The sequence below is a fragment of the Pseudophryne corroboree genome, chromosome 4 (assembly GCF_028390025.1).
Source record: "Pseudophryne corroboree isolate aPseCor3 chromosome 4, aPseCor3.hap2, whole genome shotgun sequence".
Lineage (NCBI taxonomy): Eukaryota > Metazoa > Chordata > Amphibia > Anura > Myobatrachidae > Pseudophryne > Pseudophryne corroboree.
Window position 1 is genome coordinate 842,781,817 of NC_086447.1, and position 14,997 is coordinate 842,796,813.

The 14,997-nt window shown below is 48.7% G+C and overlaps 1 long non-coding RNA gene across 1 annotated transcript in view; it reads right to left on the reverse strand.

Annotated features, from left to right (window-relative positions):
• Nucleotides 1-10,962, reverse strand: part of LOC134911822 (uncharacterized) — a 91,651-nt gene extending 80,689 nt beyond the window's left edge. Inside the window, exon 1 of the long non-coding RNA XR_010176872.1 lies at nucleotides 10,715-10,962. This is a non-coding gene — a long non-coding RNA (uncharacterized LOC134911822). The remainder of the gene's footprint in view (nucleotides 1-10,714) is intronic.
• Between the last annotated feature and the right edge of the window lie 4,035 nt (nucleotides 10,963-14,997).

Below are 14,997 nucleotides of genomic sequence, written 5' to 3' on the forward strand. Positions count from 1 at the left end.
CGGCTGTAGCCGTGGCCACCAAATCTGATAGACCGACTCCAAATAACTCCTCCCCTTTATACGGCAAAACTTCCATATGCCGTTTTGAATCCGCATCGCCTGTCCACTGTCGCGTCCATAAAGCTCTTCTGGCCGAAATGGACATAGCACTTACCCGTGATGCCAGTGTGCAGATATCCCTCTGTGCATCACGCATATAAAGAAATGCATCCTTTATTTGTTCTAACGACAGTAAAATATTGTCCCTGTCCAGGGTATCAATATTTTCAATCAGGGACTCTGACCAAACTACCCCAGCACTGCACATCCAGGCAGTCGCTATAGCTGGTCGTAGTATAACACCTGCATGTGTGTATATACTTTTTTGGATATTTTCCATCCTCCTATCTGATGGATCTTTTAGTGCGGCCGTCTCAGGAGAGGGTAACGCCACTTGTTTAGATAAGCGTGTTAGCGCCTTGTCCACCCTAGGAGGTGTTTCCCAGCGCTCCCTAACCTCTGGCGGGAAAGGGTATAATGCCAATAATTTCTTTGAAATTATCAGCTTTTTATCAGGGGCAACCCACGCTTCATCACACACGTCATTTAATTCTTCTGATTCAGGAAAAAATAAGAATTTACTTACCGATAATTCTATTTCTCGGAGTCCGTAGTGGATGCTGGGGTTCCTGAAAGGACCATGGGGAATAGCGGCTCCGCAGGAGACAGGGCACAAAAAGTAAAGCTTTTCCAGATCAGGTGGTGTGCACTGGCTCCTCCCCCTATGACCCTCCTCCAGACTCCAGTTAGGTACTGTGCCCGGACGAGCGTACACAATAAGGGAGGATTTTGAATCCCGGGTAAGACTCATACCAGCCACACCAATCACACCGTACAACTTGTGATCTAAACCCAGTTAACAGTATGATAACAGAGGAGCCTCTGAAAGATGGCTCCCTAAACAATAACCCGAATTAGTTAACAATAACTATGTACAAGTATTGCAGATAATCCGCACTTGGGATGGGCGCCCAGCATCCACTACGGACTCCGAGAAATAGAATTATCGGTAAGTAAATTCTTATTTTCTCTATCGTCCTAGTGGATGCTGGGGTTCCTGAAAGGACCATGGGGATTATACCAAAGCTCCCAAACGGGCGGGAGAGTGCGGATGACTCTGCAGCACCGAATGAGAGAACTCCAGGTCCTCTTTTGCCAGGGTATCAAATTTGTAGAATTTTACAAACGTGTTCTCCCCTGACCACGTAGCTGCTCGGCAGAGTTGTAATGCCGAGACCCCTCGGGCAGCCGCCCAAGATGAGCCCACCTTCCTTGTGGAATGGGCCTTAACAGATTTAGGCTGTGGCAGGCCTGCCACAGAATGTGCAAGTTGAATTGTGTTACAAATCCAACGAGCAATCGACTGCTTAGAAGCAGGCGCACCCAACTTGTTGGGTGCATACAGTATAAACAGCGAGTCAGATTTTCTGACTCCAGCCGTCCTTGAAATGTATATTTTTAAAGCTCTGACAACGTCCAACAACTTGGAGTCCTCCAAGTCGCTTGTAGCCGCAGGCACTACAATAGGCTGGTTCAGGTGAAACGCTGATACCACCTTAGGGAGAAAATGCGGACGCGTCCGCAGCTCTGCCCTATCCGAATGGAAAATTAAATAAGGGCTTTTATAAGATAAAGCCGCCAGTTCAGATACTCTCCTGGCGGAAGCCAGGGCCAGTAACATAGTCACTTTCCATGTGAGATATTTCAAATCCACATTTTTTAGTGGTTCAAACCAATGGGATTTGAGGAAATCTAAAACTACATTTAGATCCCACGGTGCCACCGGAGGCACCACAGGAGGCTGTATATGCAGTACTCCTTTGACAAAAGTCTGGACCTCAGGGACTGAGGCCAATTCTTTTTGGAAGAATATTGACAGGGCCGAAATTTGAACCTTAATAGATCCCAATTTGAGACCCATAGACAATCCTGATTGCAGGAAATGTAGGAAACGACCCAGTTGAAATTCCACCGTCGGAGCACTCCGATCCTCGCACCACGCAACATATTTCCGCCAAATGCGGTGATAATGCTTCGCGGTGACTTCCTTTCTTGCCTTAATCAAGGTAGGAATGACTTCTTCTGGAATGCCTTTTCCTTTTAGGATCTGGCGTTCAACCGCCATGCCGTCAAACGCAGCCGCGGTAAGTCTTGAAAGAGGCAGGGACCCTGTTGAAGCAGGTCCCTTCTCAGAGGTAGAGGCCACGGATCGTCCGTGACCATCTCTTGAAGTTCCGGGTACCAAGACCTTCTTGGCCAATCCGGAGCCACTAGTATCGTTCTTACTCCGCTTTGCCGTATGATTCTCAATACCTTTGGTATGAGAGGCAGAGGAGGAAACACATACACCGACTGGTACACCCAAGGTGTTACCAGCGCGTCCACAGCTATTGCCTGCGGATCTCTTGACCTGGCGCAATACCTGTCCAGTTTTTTGTTGAGGCGAGACGCCATCATGTCCACCATTGGTCTTTCCCAACGGTTTATTAGCATGTGGAAAACTTCTGGATGAAGTCCCCACTCTCCCGGGTGAAGATCGTGTCTGCTGAGGAAGTCTGCTTCCCAGTTGTCCACGCCCGGGATGAACACTGCTGACAGTGCTATCACGTGATTCTCCGCCCAGCGAAGGATCCTGGCAGCTTCTGCCATTGCACTCCTGCTTCTTGTGCCGCCCTGTCTGTTTACATGGGCGACTGCCGTGATGTTGTCCGACTGGATCAACACCGGTCTTCCTTGAAGCAGAGGTTCCGCCTGGCTTAGAGCATTGTAGATTGCTCTTAGTTCCAGAATGTTTATGTGAAGAGACTTTTCCAGGCTCGACCACACTCCCTGGAAGTTTCTTCCTTGTGTGACTGCTCCCCAGCCTCTCAGGCTGGCGTCCGTGGTCACCAGGATCCAATCCTGTATGCCGAATCTGCGGCCCTCCAATAGATGAGCCCTCTGCAACCACCACAGAAGAGATACCCTTGTCCTTGGAGACAGGGTTATCCGCAGGTGCATCTGAAGATGCGACCCTGACCATTTGTCCAACAGATCCCTTTGGAAAATTCTTGCATGGAATCTGCCGAATGGAATTGCTTCGTAAGAAGCCACCATTTTTCCCAGGACTCTTGTGCATTGATGTACAGACACCTTTCCTGGTTTTAGGAGGTTCCTGACCAGGTCGGATAACTCCTTGGCTTTTTCCTCGGGAAGAAAAACCTTTTTCTGAACCGTGTCCAGAATCATCCCTAGGAACAGCAGACGAGTTGTCGGCATTAATTGGGATTTTGGAATATTCAGAATCCATCCGTGCTGCTTTAGCACCTCTTGAGATAGTGCTAATCCCATCTCTAGCTGTTCTCTGGACCTTGCCCTTATTAGGAGATCGTCCAAGTATGGGATAATTAATACGCCTTTTCTTCGAAGAAGAATCATCATCTCGGCCATTACCTTTGTAAAGACCCGAGGTGCCGTGGACAAACCAAACGGCAGCGTCTGAAACTGATAGTGACAGTTTTGTACAACGAACCTGAGGTACCCCTGGTGTGAGGGGTAAATTGGAACGTGGAGATACGCATCCTTGATGTCCAAGGATACCATAAAGTCCCCTTCTTCCAGGTTCGCTATCACTGCTCTGAGTGACTCCATCTTGAACTTGAACTTCTTTATGTACAGGTTCAAGGACTTCAGATTTAGAATAGGCCTTACCGAGCCATCCGGCTTCGGTACCACAAATAGAGTGGAATAATACCCCTTCCCTTGTTGTAGAAGAGGTACCTTGACTATCACCTGCTGAGAGTACAGCTTGTGAATGGCTTCCAAAACCGTCTCCCTTTCGGAGGGGGACGTTGGTAAAGCAGACTTCAGGAAACGGCGAGGTGGATCTGTCTCTAATTCCAACCTGTACCCCTGAGATATTATCTGCAGGATCCAGGGATCTACCTGCGAGTGAGCCCACTGCGCGCTGTAATTTTTGAGACGACCGCCCACCGTCCCCGAGTCCGCTTGAGAAGCCCCAGCGTCATGCTGAGGCTTTTGTAGAAGCCGGGGAGGGCTTCTGTTCCTGGGAAGGAGCTGCCTGTTGCTGTCTCTTCCCTCGACCTCTGCCTCGTGGCAGATATGAATAGCCCTTTGCTCTCTTATTTTTAAAGGAACGAAAGGGCTGCGGTTGAAAAGTCGGTGCCTTTTTCTGTTGGGGAGTGACTTGAGGTAGAAAGGTGGATTTCCCGGCTGTAGCCGTGGCCACCAAATCTGATAGACCGACTCCAAATAACTCCTCCCCTTTATACGGCAAAACTTCCATATGCCGTTTTGAATCCGCATCGCCTGTCCACTGTCGCGTCCATAAAGCTCTTCTGGCCGAAATGGACATAGCACTTACCCGTGATGCCAGTGTGCAGATATCCCTCTGTGCATCACGCATATAAAGAAATGCATCCTTTATTTGTTCTAACGACAGTAAAATATTGTCCCTGTCCAGGGTATCAATATTTTCAATCAGGGACTCTGACCAAACTACCCCAGCACTGCACATCCAGGCAGTCGCTATAGCTGGTCGTAGTATAACACCTGCATGTGTGTATATACTTTTTTGGATATTTTCCATCCTCCTATCTGATGGATCTTTAAGTGCGGCCGTCTCAGGAGAGGGTAACGCCACTTGTTTAGATAAGCGTGTTAGCGCCTTGTCCACCCTAGGAGGTGTTTCCCAGCGCTCCCTAACCTCTGGCGGGAAAGGGTATAATGCCAATAATTTCTTTGAAATTATCAGCTTTTTATCAGGGGCAACCCACGCTTCATCACACACGTCATTTAATTCTTCTGATTCAGGAAAAACTATAGGTAGTTTTTTCACACCCCACATAATACCCTGTTTAGTGGTACCTGTAGTATCAGCTAAATGTAACGCCTCCTTCATTGCCAAAATCATATAACGTGTGGCCCTACTGGAAAATACGGTTGATTCGTCACCGTCACCACTGGAATCAGTGCCTGTGTCTGGGTCTGTGTCGACCGACTGAGGCAAAGGGCGTTTCACAGCCCCTGACGGTGTTTGAGGCGCCTGGACAGGCACTAATTGATTGTCCGGCCGCCTCATGTCGTCAAACGACTGCTTAAGCGAGTTGACGCTATCCCGTAATTCCACAAATAAAGGCATCCATTCTGGTGTCGACCCCCTAGGAGGTGACATCCCCATATTTGGCAATTGCTCCGCCTCCACACCAATATCGTCCTCATACATGTCGACACACGTACCGACACACAGCAGACACACAGGGAATGCTCTACACGAAGACAGGACCCACTAGCCCTTTGGGGAGACAGAGGGAGAGTCTGCCAGCACACACCAAAAAAAAAAGCGCTATATATGACAGGGATAGCCTTATAATAAGTGCTCCCTTATAGCTGCTTTATATATATCAAAATATTGCCATTAAATTTGCCCCCCCTCTCTGTTTTACCCTGTTTCTGTAGTGCAGTGCAGGGGAGAGACCTGGGAGCCGTCCTGACCAGCGGAGCTGTGAGAGGAAATGACGCCGTGTGCTGAGGAGATAGGCCCCGCCCCTTTTCCGGCGGGCTCGTCTCCCGCTATTTTGTGAATCCAGGCAGGGGTTAAATATCTCCATATAGCCTCTGGGGGCTATATGTGAGGTATTTTTAGCCTTTTAATAGGTTTTCATTTGCCTCCCAGGGCGCCCCCCCCCAGCGCCCTGCACCCTCAGTGACTGCGTGTGAAGTGTGCTGAGAGGAAAATGGCGCACAGCTGCAGTGCTGTGCGCTACCTTTAGAAGACTGCAGGAGTCTTCAGCCGCCGATTCTGGACCTCTTCTTACTTCAGCATCTGCAAGGGGGCCGGCGGCGCGGCTCCGGTGACCATCCAGGCTGTACCTGTGATCGTCCCTCTGGAGCTGATGTCCAGTAGCCAAGAAGCCAATCCATCCTGCACGCAGGTGAGTTCACTTCTTCTCCCCTCTGTCCCTCGTTGCAGTGATCCTGTTGCCAGCAGGAATCACTGTAAAATAAAAAACCTAAGCTAAACTTTCTCTAAGCAGCTCTTTATGAGAGCCACCTAGAATTGCACCCTTCTCGGCCGGGCACAAAAATCTAACTGGAGTCTGGAGGAGGGTCATAGGGGGAGGAGCCAGTGCACACCACCTGATCTGGAAAAGCTTTACTTTTTGTGCCCTGTCTCCTGCGGAGCCGCTATTCCCCATGGTCCTTTCAGGAACCCCAGCATCCACTAGGACGATAGAGAAACTACGGGTAGTTTTTTCTCTCCAAACATAATACCCTTTTTAGTGGTACCTGTAGTTATATCAGAAATGTGTAACACCTCTTTCATTGCCTCAATCATGCAGTGAATGGCCTTAGTGGGCATCAGGTTAGACTCATCGTCGTCGACACTGGTGTCAGTATCAGTGTCGACATCTGGGTCTGCTTGCGGTAGCGGGCGTTTTAGAGCCCCTGACGACCCATGCGACGCCTGAGCAGGCACGAGCTGAGAAGTCGGCTGTCCCACACTTGGCATGTCGTCAATTTTCTTATGTAAGGTGTCTATACGTGCACTCATTACTTTCCATAAGCTCATCCACTCAGGTGTCTGCCCCGCAGGGGGTGACATCCCTTCTAAAGGCATCTGCTCCGCCTCCACATCATTATCCTCATCAAACATGTCGACACAGCCGTACCGACACACCGCACACACACAAGGAATGCTCCGAATGAGGACAGGACCCACAAAAGCCCTTTGGGGGGACAGAGTGAGAGTATGCCAGCACACACCAGAGCGCTATATAATGCAGGGACTAACTGAGTTATGTCCCCTATAGCTGCTTTTTCTATATATTATATACTGCGCCTAAATTTAGTGCCCCCCCTCTCTGTTTTTACCCTGTTCTGTAGTGTAGACTGCAGGGGAGAGCCAGGGAGCTTCCTTCCAGCGGATCTGTGAAGGAGAAATGGCGCCAGTGTGCTGTGAAAGATAGCTCCGCCCCTTTTCCGCGGACTATTCTCACGCTTTTTTCCATATTCTGGCAGGGGTATTTTCCACATATATAGCCTCTGGGACTATATATTGTGGAATTTTTGCCAGCCAAGGTGTTATTATTGCTTCTCAGGGCGCCCCCCCCCAGCGCCCTGCACCCTTAGTGACCGGAGTATGAAGTGTGTATGAGGAGCAATGGCGCACAGCTGCAGTGCTGTGCGCTACCTTGGTGAAGACTGATGTCTTCTGCCGCCGTTTTTCCGGACCTCTTCTTGCTTCTGGCTCTGTAAGGGGGACGGCGGCGCGGCTCCGGGACCGAACACCAAGGACTGGGCCTGCGGTCGATCCCTCTGGAGCTAATGGTGTCCAGTAACCTAAGAAGCCCAATCCGGCTGCAAGCAGGCAAGTTCGCTTCTTCTCCCCTTAGTCCCTCGCTGCAGTGAGCCTGTTGCCAGCAGGTCTCACTGAAAATAAAAAACCTAAATCTATACTTTCTTTCTAAGGGCTCAGGAGAGCCCCTAGTGTGCATCCAACCTCGGCCGGGCACAAAATCTAACTGAGGCTTGGAGGAGGGTCATAGTGGGAGGAGCCAGTGCACACCAGGTAGTCATAAATCTTTCTAGAGTGCCCAGCCTCCTTCGGAGCCCGCTATTCCCCATGGTCCTTACGGAGTTCCCAGCATCCACTAGGACGTCAGAGAAATAATAATAAAATGTTAGAGTATTGTGTAATGGCATTAGGAAAGAGCAGGTGCAGGGTATTAAATAGACTGGAGTCACAGAAATTCTCACGCATTAAAAAGCTCTCAGATTGTAAAATACAGCTGTAGCTATTTCCTGTCCAGCCGCCTAGGAAGGTGGCCAAATGCACAGTTCTCATTTCATACAGACTCTTCTATATTGTTTCCTTGTGATCAGTGTATTGGGGGTAATTCTAAGTTGATCGCAGCAGGAATTTGGTTAGCAGTTGGGCAAAACCATGTGCACTGCAGGGGAGGCAGATTTAACATGTGCAGAGAGAGTTAGATTTGGGTGTGGTGTGTTCAATCTGCAATCTAAATTGCAGTGTTAAAATAAAGCTGCCAGTATTTACCCTGCACAGAAACAAAATAACCCACCCAAATCTAACTCTCTCCGCAAATGTTATCTCTGCCCCCCCTGCAGTGCACATGGCTTTGCCCAACTGCTAACAAAATTCCTGCTGCAGTGTTAAAGGATCACCTAACACAACCTCAGCCATTAAATAATACAATACAGCTGTTGTTAATTCATTTTATCATTCACAAAGGGCACTGAATGGTACAATAACCCTCGGTATCATCTGCATATACAACGCAAAATACATTTCAGTATATAGGGCCTCATTCAGAGTTGATCGCTCACTAGCAACTTTTGGCTGTGCTGCGATCAGATAGTCGCCGCCTACAGGGTAGTGTATTTTTGCTTTGCAAATGTGCGAACGCTTTTGCAGCAGACGGCACAAAATAGTTTTTTTGCAGTTTCTGAGTAGTTCTGGACTTACTCAGCACTTGCGATCACTCAGTCTTTTTGGTCCCAGAATTGATGTCAGACACCCGCCCTGCAAACGCCTGGACACGCCTGCGTTTTCCCAAACACTCCCAGAAAACGGTCAGTTGACACCTATCAACGCCCTCTTTCTGTCAATCACCTTGCGATCGGCTGTGCAAATGGATTTTTCTTTAAATCCATTGCCCAGCACCGATCATCTTTGTACACATGCGACGCACCCGCGCATTGTGGTGCATATGCATGCATAGTTTTGCTGAGTTTTAACCTGATCACAGCGCTGCAAAACATTGCTAGCGAGCGATCAAATCGGAATGAGGACCATAGTCTACGCCAGGTATAGGTAACGTCCGGCGTGCCAGCTGCTTGGAACTACATTTCCTATATTTGCAAGCAGTGCCACACTTTTACCATGCCCGAACAGCAAAACGGTGAGTGGTCATGCTGGGATGTGTAGTTCCCCAGCAACTGTATTGCCATAGGTCGCCTACCCCCACTTTATGCATTTGAGAGGTGCCAGGCAATGTACTGGGTAGCTGGGTGCAGTGCGGCCATCTAGGGTTACCATAGGCAGTATCAGGACGGAGATAATCCCCTTTTCGGCTACTGCACCTTTATCCTCCCCACAGCCCTTCAACGCCCAGCTCCTGGGCCTTCCTACTCCCTGCACCCATCTCCTACAGAGTGTGGCTAGTTACTGTGGGCTGGCCCCTCTTCTGGGACCAGCCCTGCGTCCTTCTGACCTCCCACCTCTCCTCATTTCCCACTGGGTTCAGCTGAAAATGTACCCTGCAAAGTCTTATTACCATCCATGCACAGCCTTGGGTAGGATGTGACCTATGAGTGGGTCCTGTTTCTTTATCTTCTACATGAAGGTAAGTTACTCACATGTTACAACTTACGTATTAGGGGCACATTTATTTTGCACAAATCCCCTGAAAACCCTTAAAATGTAAGTATTCCCTGAAAGAATTACATGGGTTCTGCAGCAGGAATCAAAGGTATCCACTACCCTTTCCCAGTTCCCGACTGCAATGGCGACGGCGTTCGCCACTGTAGCCCATGGGCTACATACCGCATAATTTACGGTCACTGGCGCATGCAGTAGGTCTACAACATGAAGTAAATCGATCGCTGATACAATCACTTTACACATCACAGGGACAGTCTCCTATCGAAGCATCGATCCCTTGATGTGATTTTTAATGCATCTGGGTGGAAATTAGTTTCATACTGCCCGAGGGTGTGGTACAGAAGTTAGACAGTATAAAGATAGACAGTCACTAGGTCTACACCAATGGTCAAACGGTCAACGCAATTTATTGGGACACGCCAAGGATAACGCTGCAGCGATCGGGATCCCAGCGTTGACATAGTGACCGCCAGGATCCCGAGCACCGGTCACATGACCGGATCCCCTCCTACCACATATACACACACATTCATGTTAGGGTTTTTTTTGTTTGGGGCCAATTAAAAGACCAGTATATTTGGATTGTGGGAGGAAACCGGAGAAAATTCACGCAAGCACAGGGAAAATATACAAACTCCACACAGTTAGGGCCATGGTGGGAGTCGTACTGTGAGGCAGTAATGCTAACCATTACACCATCTCTCACCGTCAGTGAGGTGCAAAAAGAATTGACTGGTTCAATGCGAGTTGCTAATTGGATTGCAAAAAAGAATGTATTAATAATCCATATAGCAATGTGAATAATACATAGAATACACCATTGTGCAGGTACTAATAATAACATAACAAATACAGAATGTATTAATAACCCATATAGCAATATTTCTTATACATAGTACACCATTGTGCAGGTAGTAACAATAACATAACAGGAAGAGAAACATGAGGAATCAGGCATGGTTGTAATGGTAATGACTATACATTACAGCCTAAGCAGAAATATGTTCTGATCAGTTTGAAATAGTCAGTACTGTAACCTATGGAGCTGGTAGCTTTATTGTGAGGGGAAAAAAGAAAGTGAATTATAAATACTCCTACAGCATTAAAGCCATCTAAGGACCCTGATAATAAGCAGCTGGAGGACTGTGTGCTGCACTGGAGATTATGCAATTGCAGACATGTTTAACCCCTGGAGTGCCGCAAGCACAGCTACTACAGGTATGGACAGGTTTGCAGATAGAAAGCCCATATAAAAAGCACTGTACCTACATGGTTTCACGCTGTATGAGAGGAGACTGCTGGGATGTGAGCTTTCACTTTCAGCAGACTGGCAGTGAGATACAGTATACTGCAGCTGCTGTCCCGGGATCAGGAAGGCTCACAGCAGCTCTGCAGTTGATAGATCTAGACTGCAGCAGACAGCATAATCGATCTGAAAATCTTTGATGCCGGCAAAGCAGCTAGCACAGATTCCACACAGCGTGACAGCGGGGACTGATTGCAGCTGGCTGAGGGAGCTGAATGGAGGTTTCGCGCCTGCTTCAAATCCGGCGCCAAGGGCACATCCCCCATCTCACTCAAACCCCCAGAAAAAATAAGATTTTACTCACCGGTAAATCTATTTCTCGTAGTCCGTAGTGGATGCTGGGAACTCCGTAAGGACCATGGGGAATAGACGGGCTCCGCAGGAGACTGGGCACTCTAAAAGAAAGATTAGGTACTATCTGGTGTGCACTGGCTCCTCCCTCTATGCCCCTCCTCCAGACCTCAGTTAGGATACTGTGCCCGGAAGAGCTGACACAATAAGGAAGGATTTTGAATCCCGGGTAAGACTCATACCAGCCACACCAATCACACCGTATAACTCGTGATACTATACCCAGTTAACAGTATGAAATATAACTGAGCCTCTCAACAGATGGCTCAACAATAACCCTTTAGTTAGGCAATAACTATATACAAGTATTGCAGACAATCCGCACTTGGGATGGGCGCCCAGCATCCACTACGGACTACGAGAAATAGATTTACCGGTGAGTAAAATCTTATTTTCTCTGACGTCCTAGTGGATGCTGGGAACTCCGTAAGGACCATGGGGATTATACCAAAGCTCCCAAACGGGCGGGAGAGTGCGGATGACTCTGCAGCACCGAATGAGAGAACTCAAGGTCCTCCTCAGCCAGGGTATCAAATTTGTAGAATTTAGCAAACGTGTTTGCCCCTGACCAAGTTGCTGCTCGGCAAAGTTGTAAAGCCGAGACCCCTCGGGCAGCCGCCCAAGATGAGCCCACTTTCCTCGTGGAATGGGCTGTTACTGATTTAGGATGCGGCAATCCAGCCGCAGAATGCTCCAGCTGAATTGTGCTACAAATTCAGCGAGCAATAGTCTGCTTAGAAGCAGGAGCACCTATTTTGTTGGGTGCCTACAGGATAAAAAACGAGTCAGTTTTCCTGACTCCAGCCGTCCTGGAAATATAAATTTTTAAGGCCCTGACTACGTTCAGTAACTTGGAATCTTCCAAGTCCCTAGTAGCCGCAGGCACTACAATAGGTTGGTTCAAGTGAAAAGCTGATACCACCTTAGGGAGAAACTGGGGACGAGTCCTCAATTCTGCCCTATCCATATGGAAAATCAGATAAGGGCTTTTACATGACAAAGCCGCCAATTCTGACACACGCCTGGCCGAAGCCAAGGCCTATAACATGACCACTTTCCACGTGAGATATTTCAAATCCACAGTTTTAATTGGCTCAAACCAATGTGATTTTAAGAAACTCAACACCACGTTGAGATCCCAAGGTGCCACAGAAGGCACAAAAAAAAAAGGGCTGAATATGTAGCACTCCCTTTACAAATGTCTGAACTCCAGGCAGTGAAGCCAGTTCTTTCTGGAAGAAAATCGACAGAGCCGAAATCTGGACCTTAATGGAACCCAAATTTAGGCCCATAGTCACTCCTGACTGTAGAAAGTGCAGAAAACGACCCAGCTGAAATTCCTCTGTTGGGGCCTTCCTGGCCTCACACCACGCAACATATTTTCGCCAAATACGGTGATAATGGTTTGCGGTTACTTCTTTCCTGGCTTTTATCAGCGTAGGAATGACTTCCTCCGGAATGCCCTTTTGCTTTAGGATCCGGAATTCAACCGCCATGCCGTCCAACGCAGCCGCGGTAAGTCTTGGAACAGACAGGGCCCCTGCTGTAGCAGATCCTGTCTGAGCGGTAGAGGCCATGGGTCCTCTGATATTATTTCTTGAAGTTCTGGGTACCAAGCTCTTCTTGGCCCATCCGGAACCACGAGTATCGTTCTTACTCCTCGTTTTCTTATTATTCTCAGTACCTTTGGTATGAGAGGCAGAGGAGGGAATACATAAACCGACTGGTACACCCACGGTGCCACTAGAGCGTCCACAGCTATTGCCTGAGGGTCCCTTGACCTGGCGCAATATCTAGTTTTTTGTTTAGGCGGGACGCCATCATGTCCACCTGTGGCCTTTCCCAACGGTTTACAATCAGTTGGAAGACTACTGGATGAAGTCCCCACTCTCCCGGGTGTCGGTCGTGTCTGCTGAGGAAGTCTGCTTCCCAGTTGTCCACTCCCGGAATGAACACTGCTGACAGTGCTAAGACGTGATTTTCCGCCCATCGGAGAATCCTTGTGGCTTCTGCCATCGCCAGCCTGCTTCTTGTGCCGCCCTGTCGGTTTACATGGGCGACTGCCGTGATGTTGTCTGATTGGATCAGTACCGGCTGGTTTTGAAGCAGAGGCCTTGCCAGACTTAGGGCATTGTAAATGGCCCTCAGTTCCAGAATATTTATGTGTAGGGACGACTCCTGACTTGACCAAAGTCCTTGGAAATTTCTTCCCTGTGTGACTGCCCCCCAGCCTCGAAGGCTGGCATCCGTGGTTACCAGGACCCAGTCCTGTATGCCGAATCTTCGGCCCTCTTGAAGATGAGCACTCTGCAGCCACCACAGTAGAGATACCCTGGTCCTTGGAGACAGGGTTATCAGCCGATGCATCTGAAGATGCGATTCTGACCACTTGTCCAAGAGGTCCCACTGAAAGGTTCTTGTATGGAACCTGCCGAATGGAATTCTGCTTCGTAAGAAGCTACCACTTTTCCCAGGACTCGTGTGCAGTGATGCACCGATACCTGTTTTGGTTTCAGGAGGTCTCTGACTAGAGATGACCGCTCCTTGGCTTTCTCCTGCGGGAGAAACACTTTTTTCTGTTCTGCGTCCAGAACCATCCCCAGGAACAGCAGGCGTGTGGTAGGAACCAGCTGTGACTTTGGAATGTATAGAATCCATCCGTGCTGTTGTAGCACTTCCCGAGATAGTGCTACTCCGACCAACAACTGCTCCATGGACCTCGCCTTTATAAGGAGATCGTCCAAGTACGGGATAATTAAAAACTCCCTTTTTTCGAAGGAGTATCATCATTTCTGCCATTACCTTGGTAAAGACCCTCGGTGCCGTGGACAGTCCAAACGGCAGTGTTTGGAATTGGTAATGGCAATCCTGTACCACAAATCTGAGGTACTCCTGTTGAGGATGGTAAATGGGGACATGTAGGTAAGCATCCTTGATGTCCAGGGATACCATGTAATCCCCCTCCTCCAGGCTTGCAATAACCGCCCTGAGCGATTCCATCTTGAACTTGAATTTTTTTATGTATGTGTTCAAGGACTTCAAATTTAAAATGGGTCTCACCGAACCGTCCGGTTTCGGTACCACAAACAGTGTGGAATAGTAACCCCGTCCTTGTTGAAGTAGGGGCACCTTGACTATCACCTGCTGGGAATACAGCTTGTGAATTGCCTCTAGCACAGCCTCCCTGCCTGAGGGAGTTGTCGGCAAGGCAGATTTGAGGAAACGGCGGGGGGGAGACGCCTTGAATTCCAGCCTGTACCCCTGAGATACTACTTGAAGGATCCAGGGATCCACCTGTGAGCGAGCCCACTGATCGCTGAAATTTTTGAGGCGGCCCCCCACCGTACCTGGCTACGCCTGTGGAGCCCCCGCGTCATGCGGTGGACTCAGAGGAATCGGGGGAAGAATTTTGATTCTGGGAACTGGCTGACTGGTGCAGCTTTTTCCCTCTTCCCTCGTCTCTGTGCAGAAAGGAAGCGTCTTTGACCCGCTTGCTTTTCTAATGCCGAAAGGATTGTACCTGATAATACAGTGCTTTCTTAGGCTGTGAGGAAACCTGAGGTAAAAAATTTTCTTCCCAGCTGTTGCTGTGGATACGAGGTCCCAGAGACCATCCCCAAACAATTCCTCACCCTTATAAGGCTCTATGTGCCTTTTAAAGTCAGCATCACCTGTCCAGTGTCGGGTCTCTAATACCCTCCTGACAGAATGGACATTGCATTAATTCTGGATGCCAGCCGGCAAAATATCCCTCTGTGCATCCCTCATATATAAGACGACGACTTATGTTCGCAAAATAGTATCCCTGTTTGACAGGGTTACAGACCACGCTGCAGCAGCACTATCTGCAGGTCTCAGTCTAGTACCTGAGTGTGTAAATACAGACTTCAGGATA